Here is a 15679-nt window from a genome sequence, read left to right as displayed (position 1 = left end):
CATGCCCCTGAGCCCACATAAAGATGGAAGGAGGGAACTGACATCATCAAGTTGTCCCCTGACAGCCACATGAGCACCAAGGCACATGCACCCACACACGCACCCACACACACACATCATGCACTCGGGCACACACACGATGAAATAATTTTTAGGAAAATCTTGTTGGAATGTTGACAGCTTTGTATGAAACATATAAACCATATTTTTTGAGCATCTTCACTAGGTTGCCTTCGAATTTCGTAACTCGCAGATTCCATTTGTGGAGGTCTTTCTTTGATTATTTTTTAACAGCATTTTGTAGTTTGCAGTACACGGATCCTGCACGTGTTCTGTTGGATGTACAACCATGCAGTTTTTGGTGGGGTTGTGCATGGTAGCTTTTTAGGCATTTATGCCTATTCCTTCTGTATTTATTATACACCAAGGCTTCTTTTTTATTTTATTTATTTATTTGTTTGTTTGTTTATTTATTTATTTATTTTGGTTTTGGTTTTTTTCAAGAGAGGGTTTCTCTGTGTAGTTTTGGTACCTGTCCTGGATCTCGCTCTGTAGACCAGGTGCGCCACCACCGCCTAGCATACCTTCCCTTTCTTAACTGAGTCACTCTATTTTGATACTTGTAATAATATTTATGTCATCTGTTTGCAATTTCTGCCTGGAACATTTTCATAATAGCTCTTTGAAATTGCTGCTGTTTTCTTTCGGAGGAGGAGTTTGAGACGGGGTTTCTCTGTGTGGCCCTGGCTGTCTTGGAACTCACCCTGTAGCCCAGGCTGGCCTCGAACTCACAGAGATCTGCCTGACTCTGCCTCCCAAGTGCTGGGATTAAAGGAGTGTGCCACCAGAGAAACCCTGTCTTGAAAAATAAAATAGAAATAAACAAAAAAGACTTGAAGAAAAGTATAGATATCTGAAGTCATTGCTTCACTGATGTCTATGATTATTATTTATTTATTTGGTGATTTTGAGACAGAGTCTTACTGTGTAATTCTGGCTATCCTGGAACTCACTTTGCAGACCAGGCTGACCTCGAACTCACAGAAATCTGCCTGGCTTTGCCTCTAGTGCTGGTATTAAAGGTATGTGCTGTAGCTAGAGTTTTCCTGCCTGGCCCACAGTCAGGACAAATCTCTTTCACCTGCCAGTCCCATAGCCGCTCAGACCCAACCAAGTAAACACAGAGACTTATATTGCTTACAAACTGTATGGCCATGGCAGGCTTCTTGCTAACTGTTCTTATATCTTAAATTAACCCATTTCTATAAATCTGTACCTTGCCAAGTGGCTCGTGGCTACTGGCATCTTCACATGAGGCTTGTCATGGTGGCAGCTGGCAACATCTCTGACTCAGCCTTCTACTTCCCAGAATTCTTTTTCTCCTTGTCCCGCCTATACTTCCTCCTGCCTGACTACTGGCCAATCAGTGTTTTATTTACTAACCAATCAGAGCAACACATTTGCCATACCACCACCACCTGACTGATTATTGGGATGTTCATATGTTAAATGATTTTGTTTCTATTCTGGATTTTTTTTTCAAGACAGGGTTTTTCTGTAGCTTTGGAGCCTGTCCTGGACTAGCTCTGTAGACCAGGCTGGCCTTAAACTCACAGAGATCCACCTGGCTCTGCCTCCAGAGTGCTGGGATTACAGGCGTGCGCCACCACTGCCCGGCTTATTCTGGAAAATTTTAATATTATGTTATGAAATTCCAGGTCTCCTTTCTCTAAGTTGGAAAGTTGATATTCTTGTTATTTATCTCATATAGAGTATGTTCCCAAGTCAGCTCAGTTTCCAAAGCTTTGCAGTTCCAAAGCTCAGTTCCACAGCTTTGCTAGTAAGGACCAGCTTGCCTGGACCAGCTTGTGGACTCACAGAGACATAAAGGTTGACCTTCAAGATCAGTTCTCCATAGTGCTCCGATATTCTATTTAGCATCAGACATGTGCACATGCAGATTGAGTGTGAACCCAGGAGTTCAAAACTTTAAAGCTCTTAGGATCATTTCCTTAGGCTTCTTCCTCTCTGTTCTTTTCCTGGTACTCTCCAGTTACTTGGGGCTCCTTTTTCATCCAATACAGCAGTTCTCAACCTTCCAATTTCACTACTGCTATGAATCGTAATGTAAATATCTGATATGCAGGATATTTGATATGACCCCCAAAGGGATCACAACCTACAGGTTGAGAACCATGGCTCCAATAGAAACCAACTGCTTCTACATTTGTAGAATTTGTGGAGAAATTGCAGGCAGATATAGGGGGCTTCCTGGACCGGGGCAATTCACAAAGATCAACTGTATGGTGGGTGATATGTTATTTGTATGTCAATAAATAAAGTTTGCCTGGAGATCAGAGGTCATAGCCAGCCATAAACAAACATCAAGAAGTGTTAGCACACGCCCTTAATCCAATCACATGACAGGCAGAGTCTCTGTGTGTTCAAGGACACAGCCAAGCGTGGTGACACACGCCTTTAACCCCAGTACCAACCATAGAGACCTAGAGGTCTGTACAGACAGACAGTGATGAGGAATGAGGTGGCTGGGCTAAGAGCCAATGAGAAGGCAGAACAGCAAAGCAATAAAGGCACAGGTCAGACAGGAAGAAGCTGGTTCTCTTGGGAAGCTATGGTGGTGTGGTAAGGTTAGCTGGTGGCTATCACTATTTCCCTGATCTCTATGGCTTTCACCCCTATGTTTGGCTCTGTGTTCCTTATTTAATAAGACTATAAATCTAGATGCTGGCAGCAAATGGGCCAAAAATGAAACTGAGAAAACAAGTCCATTTTCAACAGCATGAGAAACAACATGACACATAGAAGTAAATATAACAACCATAGAGCAAGGGTGGCACACTTAAACCCTTAAAGCCAAGTGGCAAGACTGGGGATGTAGCGTAATCGATAGAGTTCTTGCTAGCATGCCAGAAGCCCTGGGTTTGACTCCCAGCACTGCCTAAAACCAGAAATAGAGGTGCACTCCTGCTATCCTAGTACTAGACAGGTAGAGAGGGTCAGAAGCTCAAGGTCATCCTGGGGTATCAAGTTGAAGGTCAGCCTGGGCTACATGAAATGCTATTTATAGAAAATGTAAAAGATTGATCCAGTAGATCCAAAACATTCTCAGCAAAAGAAACAAGTTGGAGGACAGACACACCCTAATTTCAAAACTTACTATCAAGCTGCAGTAATAAAGACTGTACCAGCATGAGGCCAAACACACAGATCCTTGAAGCGTCTACAAATGGTCCACTGATTTCTGACAAAGATATTGAAGTGTCTGGTGGAGGAAAATGTAGCCTTTCCAACACATGGTGCTGTGACAATTGTATGCCCATGTCAGAAGATGAGCTTAGACCCTTGCCTTACACCATGCATGAAAACCAACTCATAATGAACCATAGACCTAAATAGAGGAAGATGCTTTATGCTGACTTTTTGGCTTCTACACATGCATGCATGTGTGAGTTCATACAACACACATATACACACACACCTATACACAGAAACCACACACACACAAAACATAGGATCCAAGTTAAAAGGTTAAACATCTAATCAGATGTTGTAACAAAGAAGATGCATGGAGCCAAGTGGTGGTGGCCCATGCCTTTAGTCCTAGCACTGGGGAGGCAGAGGTAGGCGGATAGATGTGAGTTCGAGGACAGCCTTGTCTATAGAGAGAGTTCCAGGACAGTCAAAAAAGAAAAAGAAAAGAAGATGGAGAAGGAGGAGGAGGAGGAAGGAGGAGGAGGAAGGAGGAGGAGGAAGGAGGAGGAGGAAGAAAAAGAAGAAGGAAGAAGGAGAAGAGGAGGAGGAGGAGAGGGGAGAGAAGATACATGAGTGGAGCTGGATGTGCCTGTACATTTCTGAAATCCTCAGTGCTGACTTAGGAGGATGAGGCAGGAAGATGAGGAATTTTAAATTGTCCTTAGTTGCATGTTGAATTCAAGTCCAGTATGAGCGACTCAAAACCATGTCTCAAAACAGTAGCAAGGAAAGAAGGCACATAAATGTCTTTAAGCACACACACAATGGATGCTTATACCACTGGCGTTTGGCCATTAGAAATACCCAGATTGACACCCAAGATATCACTCCAGCCCACTAGGATGGCTCATCAAAAAGGAATATGGCAGCAGATGCTGGCAGACTGTGGGAACAGCAGAGCCCTGGGTAGCATGCTGGTGGGATGTGTAGCCAGTTTCTTCAAATGGTAACCAACTTGCCGTGGAACCCAAGCAATGTCTTTTGTTGTCATTTGTATCTACCTGAGAAAAATGCCATGTCCACAGGAAGAGTAATCTGCAAATATCTACCATAGCTACATTCATGACAGCCAAAGTGCAGGAGCCCCTGGAATGTGCATCGCCCGGTGAAGGAGCAATCAAAGCATGATTGATCCCTTCCAGGGGACATTCTTGTGAATGGCAAACCTCAGGACCACAGCCTGTGAGAGCAGCCAGACCCTGAACTCAACAAGTTGTGACACTCCATTTAAAGGGAAGGTCCAGAAAAGGCAAATCGATCAAGCAAGCAAGTGGGCTGGTGCTTGCCTGGGCTGACGGTGGGAAGAGGAAGTGACATCTGCCCGGTCTGCGAGCGCGTTGAGGGGATTGAAATCTTCTAAAATTGGATGATGGTGATGGCTGCTGCACAGTTAGATAAACTTACTAAAAATCATAGAATTGTGGGCGGACTTCTGAAACTGCTCAAAGTAGATGGATTTTTATAGAATGTAAATCACACCCTAACGAAGTTGTTTCAAAAATACCTTTTTGCAGATTTTATTAGGTCTCTATTTAGTTCTCTGCACTGTTTAAAGTGACTCAGAGTATTAGTTTAGGAAGAATTTGCTTTAAAAATAAGCCAGCTATCTGAAAGAAATAGGGTACTCTGCTCTTGTTCTCGAGAATATTCTGGGACGCAGTACTCTAGCACATCCTGAACAACCTTGTGGCCACTGTAACCATGTCCATTCTGTGGCTGGACCAAGCCCCATAGCCCTTGGCCTTCCGAACCACCTCCTGCCTCAGGCCCTCGAGCGTAAGCCTGCAGCTCGCTCCAACCTGGCCTCCATACCATAATCTCCTTAAAGTTGCCTTTTCCGAGCATCCCGAGCTCCACAAGGAAGGGTGGAACATCTGCACCAAGCATCTGCAGGGACAGAGGGATGGGATCTCCTGAGAAGCCTGTGAAGACTAGGGCTGAGGTCGCTGGTGCAGTGCGGAGAAAGGCAGCCTAGGAGACTGGGAGGTAAGGAGTGGATAACGGGGGTGGGGGTGGGCGGCGGGGGGGTGCACACCTGGGCCAGAGGGTTTGCAAACTGAGCTGGAGCTTTGACCTCCCAACAGTTGTCGGCCAGCAGGGGGCGCCGCGGCCAGCAACTCGGCGGTCTGGGTACCCGCTGTCCTGAGACTAGGGGTGGCCCCATGGGAACTAGGGTGGGCAAGGACGCTAAGTAACCTGGTGTCCTGACCACGCCCTAGATCAGACCTCTACTTTGCCTCAGACTGTGTCCCTCCACAAAGTGATTCTGTGGCTTCGGGAGTGAGACCACCACACAGGGGCCTGGATGAGAGAGAACCACCGCTACCCATCACCCGGGTGCTGTATCTCATGGCCAGCCTCGGGTTGGAGCGACCCGCACACCCTGAAGGCAAAAGCTTTCACCTCCTTTTTATCCATGAGGGCATCAGGTGCTTGAAAGGCTGGAGATGAAGATCTGACCGGCGCCTACAGCCTGGAGCCAACGAACTAGGGCCAGGCTCTGTGGGCTCTGTTCAGGAGCTAGGACCTGTGGGTCCCTCACACCATGCCCGCAGGTGTCCTGGTGCGACCTGGACAAAGGGTCACTTTTGTCGGTCCTCCTTCTCCAGGCCCCATAACAGGCTCAGGGTGCCCACAGCTAATCTGGCCAGCAGGGTCAGGTACCTGCCAGCGGAGGAGGCTGGGGCCCAGCTGACCACAGAGTGGGGAACAGAATGTCCCAAAGGCTGGAGGACGAGGGAGGGGAGAGCAGGGGGAAACCAGCGGACCAGAGCCGGAATCCCCAGTCCCACCCAGGCCTAGAGGACTGCTGCCCCAGGATAAGCAGAGTTCTCTGGCTCTAACCGGTCAGCACAGTCCGGGCCTGCTCCCTCCTGTTCCACCACACGCTTGTCCTCGGGTGCTTGGGGGAGGGACCTCACGTGTATGGGTATCATAGGGCGGGATCTCTCCCAGGCTGCGCAGTCTCCTGCCCGGCTGGGTCAGAGTGACCTTGTCACTCCTAAACCGTTTGAACCATAACTCCTCCTCTTAGTCTTGGAGAACTGTGACCACTCAGTCCTTCCCTCTTTGCCGGTCCCTGTTCCTGAGGCTGGGCAGGGTCTATACATCAGTGTTATCCTTTCCACCTCCCTCCCTCCCTGCTTTGAGGGTCTGGCATGGTGCCCACCCCAGCCCCCCCTCTATGGCTCTCTGTTGTAATCTGTCTCTCTTTCTCTCTCTTACACACACACACACCACCACCACCACCACCCTTGGGGAATATTCCCTAAATTTCCCTTACCCTGGGTTCTCTGGGGGTAGGGCTACCAACTGTGGAGATAGATGAAATCCAGGATGCAGGGCCCTGGGATGTTCTTCAAACCTGCACCCCGTGGGCAGATGAGATGGCTCCCAGGGGTGAAAGAGCTTGTTGTCAGGGGTGATGACTGGGGTTGGACCCCCGATTCTTCATGGTATTCGGAGAGAACCAACTGCTGCAAGCCGTCCTCTGACCTCCGTGTGCACACGTACACACACACACACACACACACACACACACACACACACACACACGTAAATGTAATAAAAGCTTTAAAAATGAAACCTGCATTACAGACAGTCATCAGCGGCCAACTCCGTCTCAAGATGCACACTCATGTGGCCCTACTGTCCATAAGGCTGGCCAGGGTTCCCATTGAGCAGCCTGGCCAGGAGGACCGGGTGCACAAGGCCTCCTGGGATCATGCCTCCCTCTGTGCCTGCCTGTCTTTCTCCCCGCTCCAGGCTGCTCCTCTGTGGCCATCGTCTTCCTTCGCCTACCAGCTCCCTGGCTCGTCCCCAAGGAACTGCCTCACAGGAGTCTCCTCCACATGCCACTTTGCCCTTTGAGTGGGGGAGGGTGAGTCTTTATGGCAGCAGTGTCGTATGAGGGGTGGGAGTAGGAAGAACACCCTAGTATGGGCAGCAGGCTCAGCCTAGGCTAATTCTACACAGATGCATACACACGTGTGGTATTGTATTCCCCCAAATATTGTGCATGTTAATAAACTTATCTGGGGTCAGAAACAGAGCAGCCATAATATTAAACATAAAGAATAGGCACTGGTAGCACACGCCTTTAATCCTAGCATTCCAGAGGCAGAAATCCAAGTGTTCAAGGATACAGACAGGCATGGTGACACACGCCTTTAATTCCAGAAAGCGAGCCTTTAATCCCAGGGAGTCATGGTAGAAAGCAGAAAGGTATATAAGGCGTGAGGACCAGAAACTAGAAGCATTTGGCTGGTTAAGCATTTGGCCTGGTTAAGCATTTTGGCTGGTTAAGCTTTCAGGCTTTGGAGCAGCAGTTCAGCTGAGAACCATTGGGATGAGGACACAGAAGCTTCCAGCCTGAGAAAACAAGACCATCTGAGAAGCTGGCCAGGTGAGGTTATCTGTGGCTCATTCTGTCTCTCTGATCTTCCAGTTCACCCCAATACCTGGCTCAGGTTTGATTTTATTAATAAGAACTTTTAAGATTCATGCTACACACACGTGCACATACCAGTCCACACAGAGAGTCATACTGGGACACACACACACAAATATACTAAGACGCACATGGAAGCACACATAGGCACTCATGGAGACCCATTTTCTTCTCTTCTCTTTTCTTTCTTTCTTTTTTTTTCTTTTTTTTTTTTTTTTGGTTTTTCAAGACAGGGTTTCTCTGTGTAGCTTTGCGCCTTTCCTGGAACTCACTTGGTAGCCCAGGCTGGCCTCGAACTCACAGAGATCTGCCTGCCTCTGCCTCCCAAGTGCTGGGATTAAAGGCGTGCGCCACCACCGCCCGGCTGGAGACCCATTTTCATAGACATATGGACTCATGGGTACAAACATGTGCACACACAAACACTTAGACATACATGCACTTGGCATTTTACACACCCACTGACACACTCATAATTAAAGGTACACGCTGTGCGCATATATGTGACCTGACACACACAGAACACAAAGTCACATGCACCCTTTTTGTGGGCTGATAGATCCAGCTGCCTTTTTCCACAGGAGGCCTCTTCAGGACCTGGACTGGAGCTAGGCCAACAATGAGACCCAGGTTCTCTCGGATCCAGGTTCTGTGCCGGAGAACACTGGAGCTGCCTGTTCAGCTCCAATCCCATCTCTCAGCAGCAGGATCTGGCAGGGGAAGGCATTCCTGAGCCCTGCTCAGCCTGTGCCTTTGAGGTCAGTCTCCCTGTCCTTGGACCCTTTCCTCAGCCACCTTGAGTAGAGCAGGCTATCCTACTGGAATATTAGACCAACCAGGAAAAGGGTCCTAAGGCGCGTGTGCTAGACTGGGACATCTTAGCTCTTTAGTACCTGCCTTTCTCTTCTCCCTCCTTAAAGCCTAAGCTATTCGTGGAGCGCTCTCTCTCTCTCTCTCTCTCTCTCTCTCTCTCTCTCTCTCTCTCTCTCTCTCTCTCTCTCTCTGTGTGTGTGTGTGTGTGTGTGTGTGTGTGTGTGTGTGTGTGTGTGTGTGGTGAGAGAGAGAGACAGAGAGATTAGGTTTAGTTTAGTAGACCAGGCTGGCTTTGAACTCACAGCATTTCTCCTGCTTCTGCCTCTCAAATGCTACCACATAGGCCCAGGCTATTGTGCCCGCTGGTCTGCTGGTATCCCTTTGCTAGATCTCAGCAAAGCTGCCTGGCATCTTCCAGGCTTCTGTCTGTCACATCTGAAAGCATGGCATCAGTTGTGTCTCAGCTGGGCCAAGTACTAGGAGGGCTATCTATTCCCTCCCAGGTAGAAAGAGGGAGCGTATGGAGAGCAGACACATGGTCAGCAGGTGGAGGCCCCAGGGTGCTCTGCAGAGACCTGACTAGCAGTTATGTGTGTGGACTGAGCACCACAGGGTACCTCCAGGTCCTGGTCCTCTACGCATCACCCACAGCAGGAAGAGGAAAAGGGCCAGGCAGAATCTTTTCAGGATGACAAAGTCCTGATCAGCACCCAGAGCTCAGGACCCCATGTGTGTCCTAGTTAGCTTTGTCAACTTGACATAGCTTAGAGTCACCTGAAGAAGTATCTCTTGAGGGATTGATTGCCCAGGTCGGACTGGCCTGTGGTTATGTCTGTGAGGACTCATCCACATTGATGATGGATGTGGGAGGGCTCAGCCCACTGTGGGCGGCCCCATCCCTAGGCAGGTGTGCCTGGGCTGTGTAAGAAAGCTAGCTGACCTTGAGTCTCTGCGTAAGCTAGAGAGAACTGGCCAGCAACCACGGGTTCTTGCTTTGAATTCCTGCTGCAGCTCCTGTCCTGACTTCCATCCATGGCTTGTGTGACCTGGAACGGTAAGAAATAAAAAGTTGCTTTTGGTTAGAATGTTTTACCACAGTAACAGAAAGGAAACTGTAACACCAGCTTCAAAGCAACCCTGCCAGACCTGGTTTGGTCCTAGGACCCAACACACCTGCCACTCAGGAAACCTGACAGGAACACATTCCCAAGCCTGCCCATTCCTTGTCTGCCGCTACAGACAGCTCTTCTGTCAGATCCAGCCCGAGGGTTTTTAGCCAGCACCTTCCTTCTCCTGGTCCCCTGATTAACTAGCTTGGCCAGGGAGGTGGGGATCACCAGCCACAATGATTGAAGGGGACACAGAGAAGCATCAGCTCCTCTCAGGCAAACTGTGACTGCTGTCTTCTCCAGGGCATCAGCCACAAGCCCATCTTTAAGCTCGGGCCTCAGAATGAAGACAAAGCCTTCAGAGCTCTAGCGACCGACCCCAGGGCCTTGGGAAGGGTCTATTGTAGCCTCCATAAAAGGCTGGTCCAAGGGTTTCCCTGTCTCCTCACTTCCCACCCCGACACTGTGTTAATGGAGGACCAGTTGGCAACTGGGCTGGGCAGGACTAGTGGCCTCCTATTAGCATAGTGGTCAGCAGGAGCCAGAGGCCAGGCCAGAGCCAGCTGGTATCTCTGAGTCCCTTGCTGGGGAGGAGGCTTCCAACCATACTGCCCATGGGGCATCATCTTCCACAGTGGTTAGGTAGAGGCCCTGTGTGGTGACATTTTGTGTATGCTCTAACAAATAAAGCTTGCCTGAAGATCAGAGGGCAAAGCCAGCCACTAGTTAGCCATAGAGACTAGGCAGTGGTTGTTGTGGGTATCGCTCTATATAAATAAAACACTGATGGCCAGTGACCAGGCAAGAAGTATAGGCGGGACAAGGAGAAAGGAGAATTGGGAAAAAAAAAAAAAAAAAAGGAGGGAGAGACACTGCCAGCCACCGCCAGGACAAACAACATGTAAAGATGCCGGTAAGCCACGAGCCACGTGGCAAGGTATAAATTTACAAAAATGGGTTAATTTAAGATATAAGAACAGTTAACAAGAAGCCTGCCATGGTCATACAGTTTGTAAATAGTCTAAGCGTCTGTGTGTTTATTTTAGATGTGGGTTGTGGGACTGCGGGGCTTGGTGGGGCCTGGAGAGAAGCTCTCCAGCAATAAGTGGTGGCACACACCTTTAATCCTAGCACTTGGGAGCTCATGCCTTTGCTCCCAGTACTTGGGAGGCGCACACGCCTTTAATCCCAGCACTAGGGAGGTGGAGACAGAAGTGATATGGCTGGGCAGAGAAAGGAATATAAGGCCTGAGGAGACAGGAGCTCAGTTTTTTCAGCTGAGGAGTTGGTGAGGTGAGAGGTGGCTGTGGCTTGTTCCTTTGTCTCTCTGATCTTTCAGCACTTACTCCAATATCTGGCCTTGGGTTTTTATTAAGACCAGTTAGGATCCATGCTACAGCCCTGTGCTCAGGATCTAGATCTGAGCCTACTTAGGTGATATGATCTTGGGGAGTTAAAATCTTCCTTAGCCTCAGTTCCCCCACCTGGTTCATGCAGGGCTAGACAGAAGTGGCCCACCTCAGGGAGGGGGACCCCTTTGACTTACCCAGGAGGAAGCATCTACCCCAGCCCTTCTAACATTAGGATCCCACCCCCACCCCCAAATAAACCCGTTCCTCCCTTAAGGCGCTTTTGGTTAGAGTGTTTTACCATGGAACAGAAAGGAAGCTGGAGCCGGGCGGTGATGGCGCACGCCTTTAATCCCAGCACTCGGGAGGCAAAGGCAGGTGGATCTCTGTGAGTTCGAGGCCAGCCTGGTCTCCAAAGCAAGTTCCAGGAAAGGCGCAAAGCTACGCAGAGAAACCCTGTCTTGAAAAACCAAAAAAAAGAAAGAAAGAAAGGAAGGAAGGAAGGAAGGAAGGAAGGAAGGAAGGAAGGAAGGAAGGAAGGAAGGAAGGAAGGAAGGAAGGAAGGAAGCTGGAACACCCGGCTGGGCTGGTCTCTAGGTGCTAGGATCATGTGCCTGCCACCCAGAGACACTTTCCTGAAGATGTCTGGTCAGGAAGAAGGCAATAACCAGTATTGGGGAGCAGCCCCTGCCACAGCCTGTCACCGGGTAACAAAAGTGGGTCAGTTGTGTAATCAAAGCTCAGGGTTTCACTAAGGCGGTCTGACAGTCATGTGTACCCATCCCGACAGAGGTTCCTGTAGAAAGATCATTGGAACTGCCGAGAAATCCAGGGCAGAGTTCAGGGATGAGCCAGGCCTCTGGTCTCTTATCTAACCCACTGCTCTGTGCTCCGGGGCCAGGTCTGCTTGATACTCTCTCCCCCAGACATGGACTTGGGTCTAGCAACTTCTCTATATTGTCTCCCCCAGACCCCTCCTGGGGCCGTGTCCAGACTCTGGCTATTCAATAGCTCTCTCTGCAGAGCCCTGTTCTTCTGGCCAGCAAGGCCAGCAACCAATATCCTCTTCCTCAGATTCTCTCCTCCCGGGGCCCCAGTGGAGTACCACTGATAGGCCTGGGTATCTTACCAGACGCTGAGGCCCTGGGGCCACCACAGAGACTACAATCTGTGACTGTGGATCAAATGGGTGAGCATCCAGACCCTCAACTCTTGCCTGGCCAATCCTTGCTGCCTGTCTAGGGGTACCCAGCCTCTACCTCAGACAACCTTTTCGGACTAGGCGTGAACTACAGAGCTGCATGGTGTGCCCCTCTAGAGCCCCTTCTTTCCTGCTTAGGGCTCTTGTGGCTGGGGTCTGGGTGCTCAGGGGGAGCAGGCAGGCTCCCAAGGCCTCCCAGGATCACTTCCCTCTGCCACACAGCTTTGGCACCAAAGCCATAGCAGGACTTCATTTCTGGAGCTGCCTTGGAGACCATCCCTGTCCCAGCTTCCCTTTATGGGAAGTCATCCTGGCTTTGGGCCCAGTAGGTGAGGAGGCAGAGGAGGCAGACCCACATGGGGGCAGGAAGAGCATTCTTGAGGCCAAACTTTGCTCCCTCATGAGCACCCAGTGGTCACGCTGGGACCAGGTTGGGGCCTAGTGATGTTCACACCAACCACTCTCCCTTCACAAGCTAAGTAAGTATCATGTCGGCTCAGCCCGCAGAATCTGACTGATCCTAAGGATGTCTTTAAGTCAGTCATGTTGGCAGAAAGTTTTAAGATGTGTAGGCTTTAAGGACCTAATGCCATAGAACATCATCTGAGCTACCAGACGATGCTAAGGAGGACCAGCCTAAGTGCCTGTGTGAAGTGGGGAGCTCGGAGCCTGGCAATGTTCCTCGGGGAGGGACGCAGGAGGGAGAGAGGGAGGAAAAAACCCAGGAAGCTGTAGCCTAGAGGAGGCAGGAGCCTAGAAGGGCATTTAAGGCGGTCTGCCCATTCTGCTCCAGCTCCACAGATAAGGCATGGCCAACAGTGCAGCCTCAGGAAGGACCAGGGTCTAGCCAACAGCTACAGGCATGTCCTGCTCCTGAGGAGTTCATTGTACCAGGCCTTGGACTCTGTAGATGGGTTCTGTCTCAACAGAAGAGCATCCTATAAATATCAGGGCCTGACCTTTGCCCTCCACAGAGCATCCTACACCGAGGAAGAGGGTGGCTGGAGAGGGTGTTAGAGGCCTGTTAGGTCCAGATGGCCAACTGATGTGCCCTGCCGGTACACGTGTAGTGGAAGCATACATATCATCTCTCTGCCCCAAGTTGCCAAAGGGTCGCTGCGCTCTTGGAGGTTGTCCGGGCAAAGTAGGAGGGGCCTATCTATAGGGAAAGGGCTTGAACACCCACAGCCAGATATCCGGGACCTTAAGACAGGGAATGGAGCTCTGCTTTACGTTCTCCCCAGAGAGAAGCCAGACCTCACTCAGGGTCTCCAAGGCCCAGAGAGCAGAGGTTCGAGTCCACCGTAGCATATCGGTCACAAAGATCCTGACAGAGCCTGTGTGGCAATGTGTTAGGGGCCACCAGACAGAGAGCCCGGGGCAGGGAGTCAGGGTGGGAGGGGCCACTGACTCTTCCACTGTACCTTGTATACCAATTAGTCTGGAGCAGGCAGACACTGCAGCAGGCCAGGCTTCCTGGACAGCATGTGCTATAGTTTGGATCTGGAGTGGCTCCCAAAGCCCTTCTGTTGAAGGCTTGGTCCCCAGTCTCTGGCCCCACTGAGGTGGTAGGGCTCCCAGGAGGTAGGGCCTATGTGAGGAAGTAAGGTCACTGGAGGCAGGCCCTTGAGGGGGTTTGGGGACCTCAGACCCATCCTGTCTGTCCTGTTTCCTGGTCGCCACATAGTAAACAGGAGCTCCGTCCTCCTCACCAATGTGTACTTTGCCACCATGGACCCAAAAGCAATGGGGCAGATAATTAGGGAGTAGAACCTCTGGCACTTTGTTCTGGAAGCCAAAACAAACCTTTCGCCCGTTTGTTTATCTGGTATTTTGTCACAGTGATGGAAAGCTGAGTAACATTCCTGGCATTCCAGCTCTGGAATTCTGCCGGTCCAGGATCTGGGAGTGAGCCCTGGAGGCTTCTCAGAATCTCATTGTGGGTGTGGCCCAGATGCCAGGAAAAGCCCACAGGCCCTACACCCTGGGCTACTGCTGTGTGGTGGTGCCTAGCCCCACGGGTAGACCAGACCTAAACCCCCTTCTGGAGCCTATGGAGTTGTGTCAAAGGCCCCCTGGGCCAGTCATCTTAGTGTTGGAAAACCAGTGCATTGGAGTCTCACCCAGGGCCCTGCACTGGCCTCTCCTTTGCAGCTCGCAATGGGTTAAAGGCATGGTCGTGGGGACGAGGGTCCTATTCTGCTGTCTACACAAGATTCTTGCCCCTCTGGCCCTCAGACACAGGGAAAGCTAGACAGACAGACAGCCCTAGCCTGACAGAGTTGGAGCTGGAATGGTAATAGTGGCTAGCCTAGTGGTGGACAACTCTCCAGGGACAGACTGAGCTGAGGTGACAGGGTAGGGGATGGGTGTTCAGGTGTCCCCTACCTCCACCCCCTCGGTCACCTGTGCCCACAGCTTCAGCATCTTTCCAACCTGCCAGCAGCCACTTGCTGCCCCCCACGGTCCCCCGTGCTTGCTCCACCTCCACAGCATTCCTGGATAACCTACTGCAAACTCAGTGACCCTGGCCTCCGGGAGAGCCTGGAGGCAGTGTTCCCAGGATTTGTGGGACTTGCTCCCCTGCTGAGCAAAACAGAGCTCAGACCTCCAGACCTCTGTCCAGATTCAGTCACTGGGTCTCTGTGGAGGTCATGGACTCAGTGTGGTGGCACTGGGCATTTCATGATTGCCACCTGCCTCTGCTTTGCTAGTGGTGTTGGCATGTGCCAAGGTCAGTGTGTTGCACACAGTGTGTTGTACACTCTTTATGAACAAGGTCTGCTCGCCTCCTGACCTCTGCAGCACCCATCAGCGCCACCCTCTTGGAGCACTTCTGAATACATGTGAGGGCTTCAGGAGGCTGAGAATTCCTATTGTCCTACTCAATTCCTCCGAGGGTTTTCCTTCCTCAAAATGACCTGGTTGAAGGACCTGATAGCTAAATGCATGGAAGATCAATCTTCCCAGGGTTTGACTCAGGACCCTGCAGAGCTCAGGGATCCACGGCTGGTCAGGTAGGTGGGCAAAAGCGTGGATGGGTATCCTTGAGGTGACAGAGAGGATGACAGGCAGATGGTGGGCCTAGCATCCTCAGCCAGTGTCACAAGGAGGGGCCCTGTCTGCAGAGCCTGGAGGCTGTGGAGGTGGCCTGGCTCACTTTCTGAAGCTGAACCTGGTGCTCCGAACCTCAATGTGAGTTCTCAGGAGAAATGGGCAGCAATGACACCCCCAATCCATCTGCTCCAGAGGGCAGGCAAGTGGCTGTATTCCTTCCACTTCACTTCCCACAACTCCCTGCTTCTCAGTCTTCTGCCACTGTGTTGCCTGCCTGAGGTTCAACAGGTGGTGGTGCCTTAGAGGCACCCAGTGGCCTCACAAGACAGGCCGTTGTCCACCACCGACTCATTTTCACACCTGGACACGGCTTCTGGCTCTCCCTCTCACATCTGTCAGGCCAGGGTTCAGTGGCTGCTAACCAAAC

This window comes from Peromyscus maniculatus, chromosome 20 (genome assembly GCF_049852395.1).
Source record: "Peromyscus maniculatus bairdii isolate BWxNUB_F1_BW_parent chromosome 20, HU_Pman_BW_mat_3.1, whole genome shotgun sequence".
Classification (NCBI taxonomy): domain Eukaryota; kingdom Metazoa; phylum Chordata; class Mammalia; order Rodentia; family Cricetidae; genus Peromyscus; species Peromyscus maniculatus.
This window is presented reverse-complemented; position numbering follows the sequence as displayed.